Genomic DNA, 13,427 nt, shown 5'->3' on the forward strand with positions numbered 1-13,427 from the left:
ATTGGAACCTAAGTATTTCAGTGATTTCAGGGAATAGAAGGAAAGACATAATGAAAGAAGATTTCAACATAAAAACTGAAAGGTAAGAGGTAATTCAAGGATAAAAGAACTTCAGAGACTAAGTCAAAGAAAATCATGAAAAACAGTAGAGTTCAAGAGCAATCAACCCAGAGAAAAGGTTTTGAGCGGACAAAAACTAGGCATGCATGATGCCTTTGCATTGCATTCCATTCATTATAAAGACAATGAATTAATCAAACCATCTCATTATTTCATCACCTAGCTTTGTCTCGTGTCAAGCATGAAAAATGACTGAGAAGAACAAGTTTCAAAAAGCAAGAAAACTTTGAAGAGTATGAACACACGGTGAGTGCTAACTCCCAAAGACCTGGTTTTTCAAGAATCGTACAGGAAATTAAATAATGATGTAGTAGTTAGAAATATGGGTGTGCTTTTGAGGTTCCCACACCCTCCTAAAGAGGGGAAACAAAATGGATGCCTGTGGTTCTATCAGTATTAAATGGTAAGTGTATGTGTAGGTTTGTAGTCACTACAAACCTCACATTCTGGTCTTATGTTTTGATTTTACCCTCAAGCAATAATTTTCTTTCTATAATTTATGTCAATCTGTAATTTAGAACTTTAGATAATTTTATGCCTCCAAATGTCTAAGTTAAAGGGGGCACCATGGTCTGCACTCAAGAAAGTATAAGGTCTAGATTCCTCACTCTCCTATTTACTGATTACTCACTTTAACTAAATCTCAACTTCAGTGCATTTCAGTTTTGAAATATGTACAATGATAATATCACCTGCCCTACCTTTCCCACAATATAATTGTGAGGATGGAATAAATACATGTGACAAAAGTTTTGTAAGCCCTAAAGTGTAAAACCAATAGAAAGTTTCACCCCTCATGAATGTAGCAGATAGGACTTCACTTCTATCTCTCATTTTAAAGACTTTGTAGTTACATATTTGAGAAGAAAACACTAGGCACTTTTTTTTTTTTTTTTTGCGGTACGCGGGCCTCTCACTGTTGTGGCCTCTCCCGTTGCGGAGCACAGGCTCCGGACACGCAGGCTCAGCGGCCATGGCTCACGGGCCCAGCCGCTCCGCGGCATGTGGGATCTTCCCGGACCGGGGCACGAACCCATGTCCCCTGCATCGGCAGGCAGACTCTCAACCACTGCGCCACCAGGGAAGCCCACTAGCCACTTTTTAATGTCCCTGACTGCACGGTGGTTTTGTCAAGAATCAGGCAGTCAGAAGATAAAATTCCAGGTGATCAATCATATACTTCGTTCGAACAGTAACATGATTATTGGCAAGAAGACAACTTTATCATCTATACTCAAAAATAAGCAAACATTATATATATAAGTATATAATGTATACATAATATAAAGTATACATATTTATAAGTATTTTAAATATTCCACTCAAACCAATAAAGTAGTTTGAAGCACTCTATCTGAGATGTCTTATAAATATAGTGAATTATTAATGTTTCTGGTCTTAGTAAGTACAGTTCTAATGTATTTTTCTAAATAAAATGGCCTTAAATTGAAAAATGACCATGAGTAAACGTACCTTTCTGAATCAATATTTGCCTTATTATTCTTGGAAAAATCTACGCAATGTTGTTCAGCAAAGTGCCAATGAAGCTTCTATGCAGGAATCAGAGTAAGATGAATATAACGTGATGACTGTGGTCCCCTTTGAGTCAGATTCTATAGCAGAGTCCACTTTCCTAGTGTGTTTAAACTTTTCCAAATGAAATGTTGTCCATTATCACCTGTTCAAAAATATTGAGAAAATTTAAATTACTGCAATTCAGGAACCTTGACATTGAGTAAATGTTGCACACACAGGCAGACACACACACACACACATTTGTATTACAGCAGAACAGAACCAATTCAGTTTTATAATTTAAATGATAAAGCATTGCTATAGGAGGTAAAACATTTCTACTGGGGCTGCAACACCCCTCTCCACACTCCTTGGTTTGCATTTGCTCTTTTGAGGAAAGCTTAAGCTTGTCTCCAGAATCTCAAATATGTGCCTGAGTGTGTCCTACAGGGTGGAATCTGTTGAGTTTCAGTCTTAAACCACAAAGAATCAGCTAGTTAACCATAAATAAACAGTTGCATCATTACCTTCCCACCTGCTCACCCAGGCACAATGCCCTGTAAAGCTTTCTGTTTCAGAGTTCAGAATCATGGGTAGATAAAGCCTGTTGATTGGCTGGAGATGTACTTTATATCAGCAGTAGCTAGAGCATTAAAAAAACAAAGAGTCTTAATTCAGGTTTACCATGATGGATTGAATTGCCTCCTTACTCAGTTTCAAATAACTCTGCACTGGTCCCATGTAAAGGATTTATTTACTTGGGAACTTATCCAAGTCAGGCAGGTATTAACAGTGCTTCTTTTATCCTCGCTTCTCTCAGTTAGTTTCACCCTTAAAATGTTCCTCTCCACTCTCTTCTACCTCCCAGTCCTGTTTTTAAAAATTATATCCAAATATTTTTTTCCTTACAATGATATTCTTCTAAATCCCATTCTGGTCACTCCAAATTTTGTTAGTTAATAATGTGTCCACAATGGGTTATTAAACAAGAAAGCCATTTTTCATTACTGTCATCATATCATTAATTAACTAAAGAATTTCATTTTAAAATGAAGAAAGGGAGAAAAAAGAATGTTATAATGCAGAAACTGAAACTAGAATTGATTTCACAGATATAAATTTTCCATATCTGTTGCTCAATCACAGGACCTGTGTTGTATTATGTAACAGCCAGTATTGGCTCACCTTTATTCTGTCCAAGCACTGCTAGTAGATTTCCTTTGAGCCTAAAAGAAGATTATCGAGGGCTTCCCTGGTGGCACAGTGGTTGAGAGTCTGCCTGCCAATGCAGGGGACACGGGTTCGAGCCCCAGTCTGGGAAGATCCCACATGCTGCGGAGCAACTAGGCCCGTGAGCCACAGCTGCCGAGCCTGCGTGTCTGGAGCCTGTGCTCCGCAACAAGAGAGGCTGCGATAGTGAGAGGCCCGCGCACGGCAATGAAGAGTGGCTCCAGCTTGCCACAACTAGAGAAAGCCCTCGCACAGAAACGAAGACTCAATACAGCAAAAATAAATTAATTAATTAATAAAAATTCCTATCCCCAACATCTTCTTAAAAAAAAAAAAAAGAATATTATCGGGGGGCTTCCCAGCTGGCACAGTGGTTGAGAGTCTGCCTGCCGATGCAGGGGACACGGGTTCGTGCCCCGGTCCGGGAAGATCCCACATGCTGCGGAGCGGCTGGGTCCGTGAGCTATGGCCACTGAGCCTGCGCGTCCGGAGCCTGTGCTCCGCAACGGGAGAGGCCACAACAGTGAGAGGCCGCGTACCGCAAAAAAAAAAAAAAAAAAAAAAAAAAAAGAATATCGGCTTCCCAGTCATGGAAAGTAAACCAGATTGTTCTATTTGATTCCTTATTATTAAAGAATTCCTCAGACAAATGATCTCATTCTAATATAGAGATATCTAATCATTCATTATTCATTTAACAAGTACTAAGTGCCTACTATGTTTCAGGCACTGTGCTAGGGAATGGAACTAATAAGAAATAAATCAAAGAACTTATAGTCTGTTGGGGGAAATAGATATCAAACACATAACTACATAGAAAACTACACAAGGAACTATATATTCACATCAAATTCATTAAAAAGGAGTTCAGTTCCTCTTAAGTCATAATTAGACTAATTGTTTCCTTCTAATCCTGAAAGGGAATGTATGAAAAACAATTAATCCAAACACCTACTATATTTTGAGCTCTGCTCTATGTGGTAGACAAGAATGTCATTTGTAGTCCTAAACAAACTGACCTGAGTTCAAATATTGTCACTTAATTCACTTTTCCTTTAGGAGAAAAAAATAATCTGAAATTCTGTGAACCTCACCTCATTTTTATCAACAGAAAAATGGAGATGGTAGCAATTTCTAACAGGATCTTTTTAAGGTTTAAATTAAAGAAGCATTAAAAACTCAGTGGGTGCTCTAAAGAAGTTTCTAAGACTATGGAACTATTAAGTACTAATGTAAACAAGAATTTGATTACTCAAAGGAATGAATTGGAAAGTTCAGGAGTACATACTGTAGGTTGCAGCTGCACTTTAAAGAATGCAAAGATTTATGGGAAAAAAAGGGAGTGTCTTTACTGGGAACAGGATGAGCAAATGTGCGCAAGTGGGAACAGAGACTATTTGGGAAATGGTAGAGAAATTAGTCTTGTTTGGTTGAGGGTACATGTGAAGCTGAGGACATAGAATGGGAGAGGAAGAGGCAAGCCCTCAGGGTTTAGCTCTTGACTGCAGAGGAGAAGGTAAGAAACAAAATAAAATAAAGCAAACAAAAATAATATTTAGCCATTGCATTATCTTCCCATTTTTAGGTATTTTTAGAGATTAAAGCAGAGATGAAACTCTTACATTTTTACTTTTTAAACATGTTCTGTGTTTTTCTCGAGAAATGATATTGAGGGAAAGAGTTTCTCCCTGAGCCTGTGAACTAAGATTTCATTTGAAGGACAGGTACAGAACCAGGGCAACAACAGGCTCTTAATGAACATGGCAGTTGTTTAAACTTGTCAATTAGAAATATAAATTATTGTATTATTTCACTTCACATAATTTTATATGTATTCTCAGCATTGATGGAATACATATATCAGAATATATATTATATATATATATATATACACACATCTATTTTCTTCCACAGAGTTCTACCTGAAATCATCATTTTCCTTTATAATAGTGCAATTATAATCTCTGAATGTATATGAAAGTAGATCATTACCTTCAGGCATCAAAAAAGCAACATGAAAATATCAACCATTAGGAGAAAAAGAAGATTAAAAATGAGAGATGTTGGTTAATGTTCTCAATAATATATATAAAAAAAGAAAAGCAAGGTGCCAATCTTTATAAAAAGATTGCTTTCTTTTTTTAGTAAAATAAATATTTTTGATTTAGACTTTTTCTTTTAAAGGAAATTTAAATGTTATATTGCACACCAATCTTCCAAGGCTTTGGGCATTTGCTTTCTATTCTCCAGAACCTGAATCAAACATTCTTCTGGAGCTATCAATGACATATACATTATTTAGAGTTATAACTACAAAATGATTTGAATTAGTACCTTTGGGAAATTCACCCTTGACTTAGTGTGTATTCTAAGAACTGATCTGAACCTAAATCTCACATTCCACATGAAAAGTTGTGCTTTTCCTAAGTGCAAAATGGTGGACATTCCTAAGTACTCTTTGTCTCCATCTTTAGAATGAATCTTCTAGAATTTGGGGTAGACTGTAAACCTTAATTGGATACTTCTTGTCCTCCTGACTACAAATGGACCTCTTAGCTAAGCAGTAAACTGGCAGCAATTGGGAGCCTTACAAACCAGTCATGAAATTCCCAACAAAAAACATACTTTTAATAAGCTCTCATTACCTCAAATTTGCTACCTTTGAGGGCTATCCAGTTGAATGTACATCTTATGAAAAGTCATGCAAATTCAGTTCTACTCTTCATCTTATTTCTGTCTATACCTAAATGACAATGCACATCTTATTCAAAGTCAGTCAATCTCTAGCCCAAAGGCTTTTTTATGTTACATTGGAATGGGCTGAGCCAAGAAAGAACATGGCAGTCAACCACGATAAAATGAGAGAATCATATAACGGGACTTTGCAAATAGTGATGTACTGTATAAACTAAAGGCTTGTGATCAGAGTAGCAAAAATGAAAAAACAACAAAAAGATCATGTTGGTGGTTGTACATTGATAAGGACTATATTTTCCCCACCTTCACAATATTTCACTACGATAAAGAATAGATGAAATGAGGTTCTGTGACAATTGTAAAAAGAAAGTAGGCCTTATCTGTTCATGGCAAGTGCTTACAAATTTATAACACATTTGCAAAAACAGCAAATGCATAAATAATTAAACCGATTAACTTTGATGCTACTTATACGGAAAGTAGGATTTGATTGTTTTTTCACATTAAGTCAGTACCAAAGGGAGAATTTATTCTTTGCCTGTTGTTCATGATGGAAGCAATGTACAAAAATTTTCCTTACTTTTTTTTTTTTTTTTAATGTAAAGATAGAATTTATTAGAGGGAAGGGTTGCTGCCAGAACAGTGGGCCGAATTCCTGGTAGTCTGGGAGAGTCGAGCCTTTCCTTACTTTTAAAATTTCCTATTATCCATAAATCACTGTATAGAATGTAGATGACTTTTTTCCAGCTATACCAAGGGGAAAATAAAGGCAATGCATTGTAGGCTGAAAGTTAAGGATTTTAAACCTTTCCAGGCAATAAAAGTGGAGATACTAAGGAAGACAGTGGATTCCGTCCCTGAAAGAATGTTGCAGACGTTTGTTGCTTGTTCTGAGAAACATTCTTATTGATGTTAAGAATAACCCTACCTTCTTTTGTGTAAAACCAACCAACCATTTCTGGTGAAGTCCTCCAGTCATAATACATCAGCTCTCTGTCCCCAGTGGATGGTTTAAGGTATAAGGTATCAGCCAAGCTAGGACAATTGGAACCCTTCCAGGATTTTTTTTTTCCCAGACAGGGGAAGGAGCAATGCTCCTCTGATAGAGAAGTGATGAGAAGTGTGAAGGACAAGAATTTTGTCTGTTAAGTTTCCCACCATTAGGAGAAAAACTAGTCTGATTAATGCAGAGATAAGAGAAAGAGACAGAAACTTCAAACAACATGCAAATTCCTAGCTCTAAGAGTCTGAGGGCTAGATCTGTACTTGAGTTACAAAAAAGACCTCTATAGAGTCCTGTTCTCCTCTATTTCCCCCTTTCTGACTGAGCTTGTTGGAGTTCAGTTTCTGCATTAGCAATCCTGACTAATCCAGGGAACTTACATTTGACAGCACAAATCAACAATACCACAGATACTATTTACATTAAGAAGAGGTTAATTTACTTGTAAAATGATGACAAGCTAGTTGAAAAGCTTCCCTTACTTCTAATGCTATCTTCCCCGGGTGAGTTGCTGAGACTCCCACAAGGCTTAACTTGCCAAAACCTTCTCTCTGTGTCTTGAATCTAGTCCTCTACCCTCCTCCCTAGTAAAGCCTACTTGCCATTACCTAGCCCACTGCAAAAGCTCAGTAAGTATTAGTAATTCCTTAATACCATCCGACCTGTTCTGGCCCTTTACATAGACTTTGAACAGTCTGGCCTTTTGCCCCTCTACTGTTGAGAGCTACTACAGTTAGCTTTAGTTGATTTGTCTTTTTTTTTTTTTTAATTAATTTTTATTGGAGTAGATTTGTCTTCTGATCCTCCTCTGTGTGTTCCTGCTTCTATTGGCCAATGTGGGATAAGCTATTCCTCCTGAATTTGACTTTCACTTTTGGACACAATGCCAATCCTGGATTTTTCAAGGTTCTTTTTTCTCACAACCCTTTCTGATCCATATTATGGAGGGATAGATGGGATTTCTTCACAGTATGTCCACAAGGGGCAGAGAATTGAATTTAGATGCTTTCAAAGGTTAAATTTTTACTGCCTTATGTTATCAACTTACTCTGGTTCTTCTTCTTTTTTTTTAATCAAAGATATTGGCTATGATTATAAGAGAATGACCTAAACTATCAGACAATCTTCCATTTATGATCTATTGGCTGCAATTACCTCATAAGGCAAAAGTGCAATTTCAAAGTCTACACTCTAATGAGTAGATTATTTAAAAATTCCATAGGGACAAAAAGTGTAAGTTTTTTGTGTTTTTTTTGGAGTGGGTTCTCTGACATAATACAACTTGTGTCATTAAAATGTAAGTTCTGTGAGGGTCGTAGATTTTTGTCTTGTTTTTCACCAAGTCCCCAGTGCTTGGAAGAGGACCTAGTACATGTGATTGCTAACATTTGTTGGAGAGCTCACACATAGTGACTGTAGAGCTGAATTATTTTGCTAAATAATTGAATAAATGTTTGCTTTTCAGTGTGTGTGCCCCTACAACTTGCACAGCCCTGTGGACAATTAGAGAACGAATAAGAGTGCATCCTGCAGAAACTTGATCTAGTAGGGGAGAGCAACAATATAAAAATAGGTACGCTAAACATTCAAGTGAAATGATTCTGTATTCAAGATCCAACCAATGTGCTGTTTGCTTTCTTGAGAAGTAACACTCCTTTCTGTAGAGATTTGAAGTTATGCTATAGAGGATTGGCTTTTGAGCTGTGTCTTAAAATATGAATAGAATTTCCGCAGAGAGAAGCTCAAAGGCAGAGAATGCCTTGCCCTAGAAATCAGTCTTAAAATCTTTTCTGAGCCTTCATGAGACCAGCAGAAATAAAGAATAGTATGTTTCAGTAGCTGAAATAACTTTACTGTAATTTGTTAAGCACTGCAGCTTCTTCAAGACACAAGTATTTAAGCACTTCCGAGTGCCCTCCCATGGAAAAAAATGTGGCCTTTCTACCATTTTTCCTTAAAGTGAAATGAGTAACTTGAAAAAAACTTCTTCTGTTTTTATTTTTAAGAGTTTATGTTTCAGTTTGAAGCATGTGTCACATTAAACTCGAATTGCCTCGTAAAGAAAAATACAAGTAATTCAAGGAAAGGAAAGGCATTTTCTTTTCCTTGCTTAAGTTTCGGCAGTATCGTGCAATCCCCGGCAAGTCTCCCTCCCCCTCTTCCTCACCCTGTGGCAAATTTTAAAGTCATGATTCATCAGACCACAGTTAGACATTCTGAACTGCGCTGACTCCTTCTGCAAAACAGGTTTGTTCACAAAATGGATTCTTCATTAATTCTTCTCAGCAAATCTCTTGTATGGTAGTGACATTCACGATACAATAGTTCTCTTCAATGCGGTACTAGTTTTCACAAAACCCCATCTACAGAGTTTTAAAAAATACCTTATAGTGATAGTAAACTTAGTACACTCAAGCTACATAGAAATGTAACTTAGATGTTTTTGTTTAAAGGAACTTTAGGAGACACTGCATTTTAAGAGGTCCAAGAGTCAGTTCTTCTGATCTGCATTTCATTTCCGTATTGCAAATATCAAATGCTACAAAGAATATTTGTCTAACCCATCATTTCTAATCCCAGTGAGTTTTTGTGCTCTCTCTTTACTCAACTAAGCCTTTATTCTCTTTACACTTAGAGCAGTTTGAGCAAATTTACCTGTGTCCACGGTAAATATGCCTCAGCTCCAGGCAGCTGACTTCTTGTTCACCCAGATGGAAATTAAACTGAAATGTGCACATTGCAAGCACCTGCCACAGCCTCTAAAAAATGCAAAACCTTAACCAGGCAACAGGATATAGTTTCAAATGGAAGGAAGAGCTGCCTAAGGATCTTTAATTCTCTGGATTGCTTACTATAAACCCATTAGCTGAATTTAAATTTCTTGGGGTTCTTCTGAACCTGGCTATCACGCATGGAATTTAGAATTGTTTCTTTTTCACATTTTGCTTATTTTTAGTCTCTCCAAAAGACTCCTGGTTATGTAGCAGATTTAGGGAAAATGTTAGAATTTGCATGTTTGGCTTTGAGCTTAAAGATGATCTTGGTTATAAAAAGTGTGCAGCTTTTCCTCTCTTTTTTACCTTATATTTTGATACTTATTTTATGGCAATTTCACAACCTTTTGTAGTAGGGATGTATAAAAACTATAAAATATCTTTTATAAAAATTTAAAAAATGATTTTTATATACCAGCTAGCTTCACAGGGGTCACATCCAATATTTTTGTACAATTATGGCATTGAAAGACATTTTTGAATCCTTCAGTTATTAAAATTGGTCTTAAATCCCCTGCCACTGTTATGCATGTCAAAAAATGTGGTATGTCGTGGCAAAACTCTACTGTTAAACTACGGTAACATCTGTCTTGCAATAGCAAAGTGAAAGAGGAAAGTAAAATTGCTTTAGGACCTTGTTGAAATCAGATAACCATATACTCTAGACAAAATGGCTTTTAAATTCTTCATAATAATCAATACTTCAGGACACTAAGAGACAACAGTCAAAGGCTATTCTAATGTCCACCGCTATCCAAAACTGTGCAAAGAAAATTTGTTTTTTACTCTCCACTGGTGAGATCAATTTCCTTTTCAACTGCAAGCAGTGCAGGACCTGCACTTTCTGCGGGGTGCACACCAAGGGATTTGTTGGTACTCTTTAGCCACAGTTCTGCAGGGATGACAGGGCAACCCGTGGGGGGAGGCATTAGGACCCAGCCACTGCCTCTCCTACAACCACGGGAACATCTAGTCCCAGTTCTGCCACATCATCCAGACCAGGTCAATGGAGAGGAATAAGGAGGAGGAAAGAAGGAATACCTTTTGAACAAAGAGAGATTTCGCACACAAATCCATCGTACATTACGTCTTCTCTCCATTATAATATATGTGTAAATTATCTCTGAAAGCTGGGCCTACAGATTTAGTGGGAGCTATGAAAAAAAAAAAAAAAAAAAAAAACAATAATCAACACTCAAAATTGGCTAATTCATTTAATTCTCTACGAGGAAAAACTATTAATTATATGGGGACTGTTAGTGGGCCATCTAACCAAGGATGTCCTTAGATAAATAATAAATCTGTAATAGTTTGCTAGGACTGCTGTGACAAAGTACCAAATAGACTGGGTGGTTTAGCCAACAGATATTTAATTTCTCACATTTCTGGAGACTAGAAGCCTGAGACCAAGGTGTTGGCAGGGATGGTTCCTTCTAAGGGCCATCAGGGAAGAACCTGTTCCGGGCTGCTTTCCTTGGCTTGTAGGTGGCTGCATTCTTTTTTTTTGTATTCATATTTTCTTCCCTTTGAACATGGGTGAGGTTTCTTGCCACTGATTTTCCATCTCTGCCCCTCCTAATTAGTTGTCCCACCCGAGGACTAGGTGTTCTCTTTCCTCCCATCAAATCTTCAACTAGAAAGGAGGAAATATGAAAATATCCTTATGAAAATATCTTTAGTGGAAGGGTTATCCCTCATCCCTAAGGGTAGTAATTCTTTTGCTGTACCGGTTCTTCTGTCCTCCCAAATCTTGTGAAAGCTTATTACAATAACTAGCCTGTTTTCGGTTTTGGTTTTGGTTTTAATCTTCAACTCTCTTTCTTTAATAATTAGTCTTCAACTTTCTTTAATTTAATAATTTACTATTCCACTTAAAAATACATCACAATGAGTACGTTGCTGCTTCTCATTTTCCCACCATTTTATGAAAGTGTGAGGTCTAAGAGTTGCCTACACTTCACATTCTCAGCTTCTATGCTCTTTTCAGACCACTTTCTCTCTACTCTGCTTCTGAAACTCTTATCCTGAAGGCCATCATCTCTCTTAATTACCAAATTTAAGGCCCATTTTTAATCCTCCTTCAGAATGACCATTCTGTAGCTTTGGCAATATTACCCACATCTTCCTTCCTGATAATTTCTCCTCTTGCTGTTGTTTCTTCCAGATTACTTTCTCTTCATTTGCTTCCTGCTGCTCTGACATATCGTCTTCTGTATTTATTTTATTTTGATAGTTATTGTCAAATTGCTCTCCAAACAAATGAGCACCAGCAATGTGTGAGGGTATATCCCTTTTCAAATAGTCTCGCCAGTTAAGATGTTATAGAAAGTTTTAAACCATCTTCAGTCTAATGGATATGTATAGATAGATAGATATTCATCGGTTTTTTAAACAGTATTTCCTTCACTACTGTGCATTTGAACAACTTTTCCTGTTTGGCTATTTGGATTTGCTTCTCTGAATATTCATATTTTCCCTTCATTTTTGTTGTTTTTCAGGTTGCTTGTCTTTTTTCCTCAACAATTTATAAGAGCTCCTGGTATAATATAGATATAAGTCTTGTTAATACATGAAAACAAAATTTGAACTTTTAGTGAGAACCTACTGATTTTGTTTATATTTTTCCACATGTGCATTTTTATGTGTGTGTATTAAAAATCTCCCTCTGTTAATCATATTAGATTTCCATGCATAGATAACAGTTTGCCAACCCAAAGATTATGTATGTTATTTGTATATTTACTTCCATTTAAATCTTAGACCCCTCTGGACATTATTTTTTAATATGGTATGAAATGGGGATCCAGTTTTTCTAATTGTTTCCATTTGAAGAATTGTTTTAAATTACTTGTTTAATCTATTGAGTTCAAATAGAAGTTGAAAATAACATCATTACTCAATTTAAGGATGTGACTCTATTGTTATATAGTCAACTGAGCTTTTCTTTTTAATTAATAGAATTTAGTTTTTAGTGCAGTTTAAGGTTTACTGAAAAATTGAGCAGAAAGTGTAGAGTTCCCATAAAATTCCTCTTCCCCTGGCCTCAGTTTCCTCTATTATTAATATCTTGCATTGGTGTGGTACATTTATTATAACTGGTGAACCACTATTGATACATTATTATTAACTAATGCCAGAGTTTACATTAGGGCTCACTCTTCATGCTGTACAGTTCTATGGATTTTGCCAAATGCAAAATACCTTGTATATAACATTATGATAGTACAGAAAATTTTCCCTGCCCTAAAAATCCCCTGCACTCCACCCACTCATTCTCTTACCCTTCCCCCAAACTCCTGGCAACCACTGATGTTTTTGCACTCTCTAGAGTTTGCCTTTACAGAATGTCATATAGTTGAAATCATACGGTGTACTGCCTTTTCATACTGCCTTATTTAATTTAGCAATACACATTTTAGATTCCTCCATGTCATTTCCTGGTTTGAGAACACATTTCTTTTTATTGTTGAGTAAAATTCTATTGTATGGTTGTATAATGGTCAGTTTATCCATTCAGCTCTTAAAGAATATCTTGGTTGCTATCAATTTTTGGCAATTATGAATAAAGCTGCTACAATCATTTGTGTGCATATTTTTGTGGTAAAATAATTTTCCCAGTTCATTAGAGTAAGTATCTAGGAGTGCGATCACTGAATTGTATCCTAAGACGATGTTTAATTTTGTAAGAAACTGTCAGGCTATCTTCCAAAGGGCAGTGCCATTTTGTATTCCTACCAACAGTGAATAAGTGTTCCTGCCAATTGGATTTTTGAATAAATATCTATTACTCAAACTAATATCATCATGCAATGAGTTTATATATTTTTTCTTTTCCATTAGAAAGTTTTGCTGCAAGTAGGTTGACATATTGAATAAAAGAAAAATCATTATGATAGCACAAATTACTAAAGTTTATAGGAGAATTTGTATACAAAATGTTTTGTAATTAAGCTGGCATTAGAAAACCCGAAATTCCACGTGAAATGAGAATGGGCACCACATTGTTCTTGATTCCAATGATCTCAATTGCTGATGACCAGGTCAATAGTGGGGACCTGCTGTAAGGCCATGAGACCATGGCAATTGGT

General features: G+C 36.4%; 1 protein-coding gene and 1 long non-coding RNA gene across 2 annotated transcripts in view; one reads left to right on the top strand and one right to left on the bottom strand.

Annotated features, from left to right (window-relative positions):
- LOC109549895 (uncharacterized) overlaps positions 1–1,794 on the bottom strand; it is a 38,821-nt gene extending 37,027 nt beyond the window's left edge. Inside the window, exon 1 of the long non-coding RNA XR_004527013.2 lies at positions 1,594–1,794. This is a non-coding gene — a long non-coding RNA (uncharacterized lncRNA). The remainder of the gene's footprint in view (positions 1–1,593) is intronic.
- Positions 1–13,126, top strand: part of LOC109549894 (cytochrome P450 1A5-like) — a 248,868-nt gene extending 235,742 nt beyond the window's left edge. The window contains exons 18-20 of the mRNA XM_073806222.1: positions 284–366; positions 8,031–8,138; positions 11,838–13,126. The gene's annotated coding sequence lies outside the window, so the exon portion shown is untranslated. The remainder of the gene's footprint in view (positions 1–283; positions 367–8,030; positions 8,139–11,837) is intronic.
- Positions 13,127–13,427: the final 301 nt, after the last annotated feature.

Source organism: Tursiops truncatus, chromosome 6 (assembly GCF_011762595.2).
Source record: "Tursiops truncatus isolate mTurTru1 chromosome 6, mTurTru1.mat.Y, whole genome shotgun sequence".
Taxonomy (NCBI): Eukaryota; Metazoa; Chordata; class Mammalia; order Artiodactyla; family Delphinidae; genus Tursiops; species Tursiops truncatus.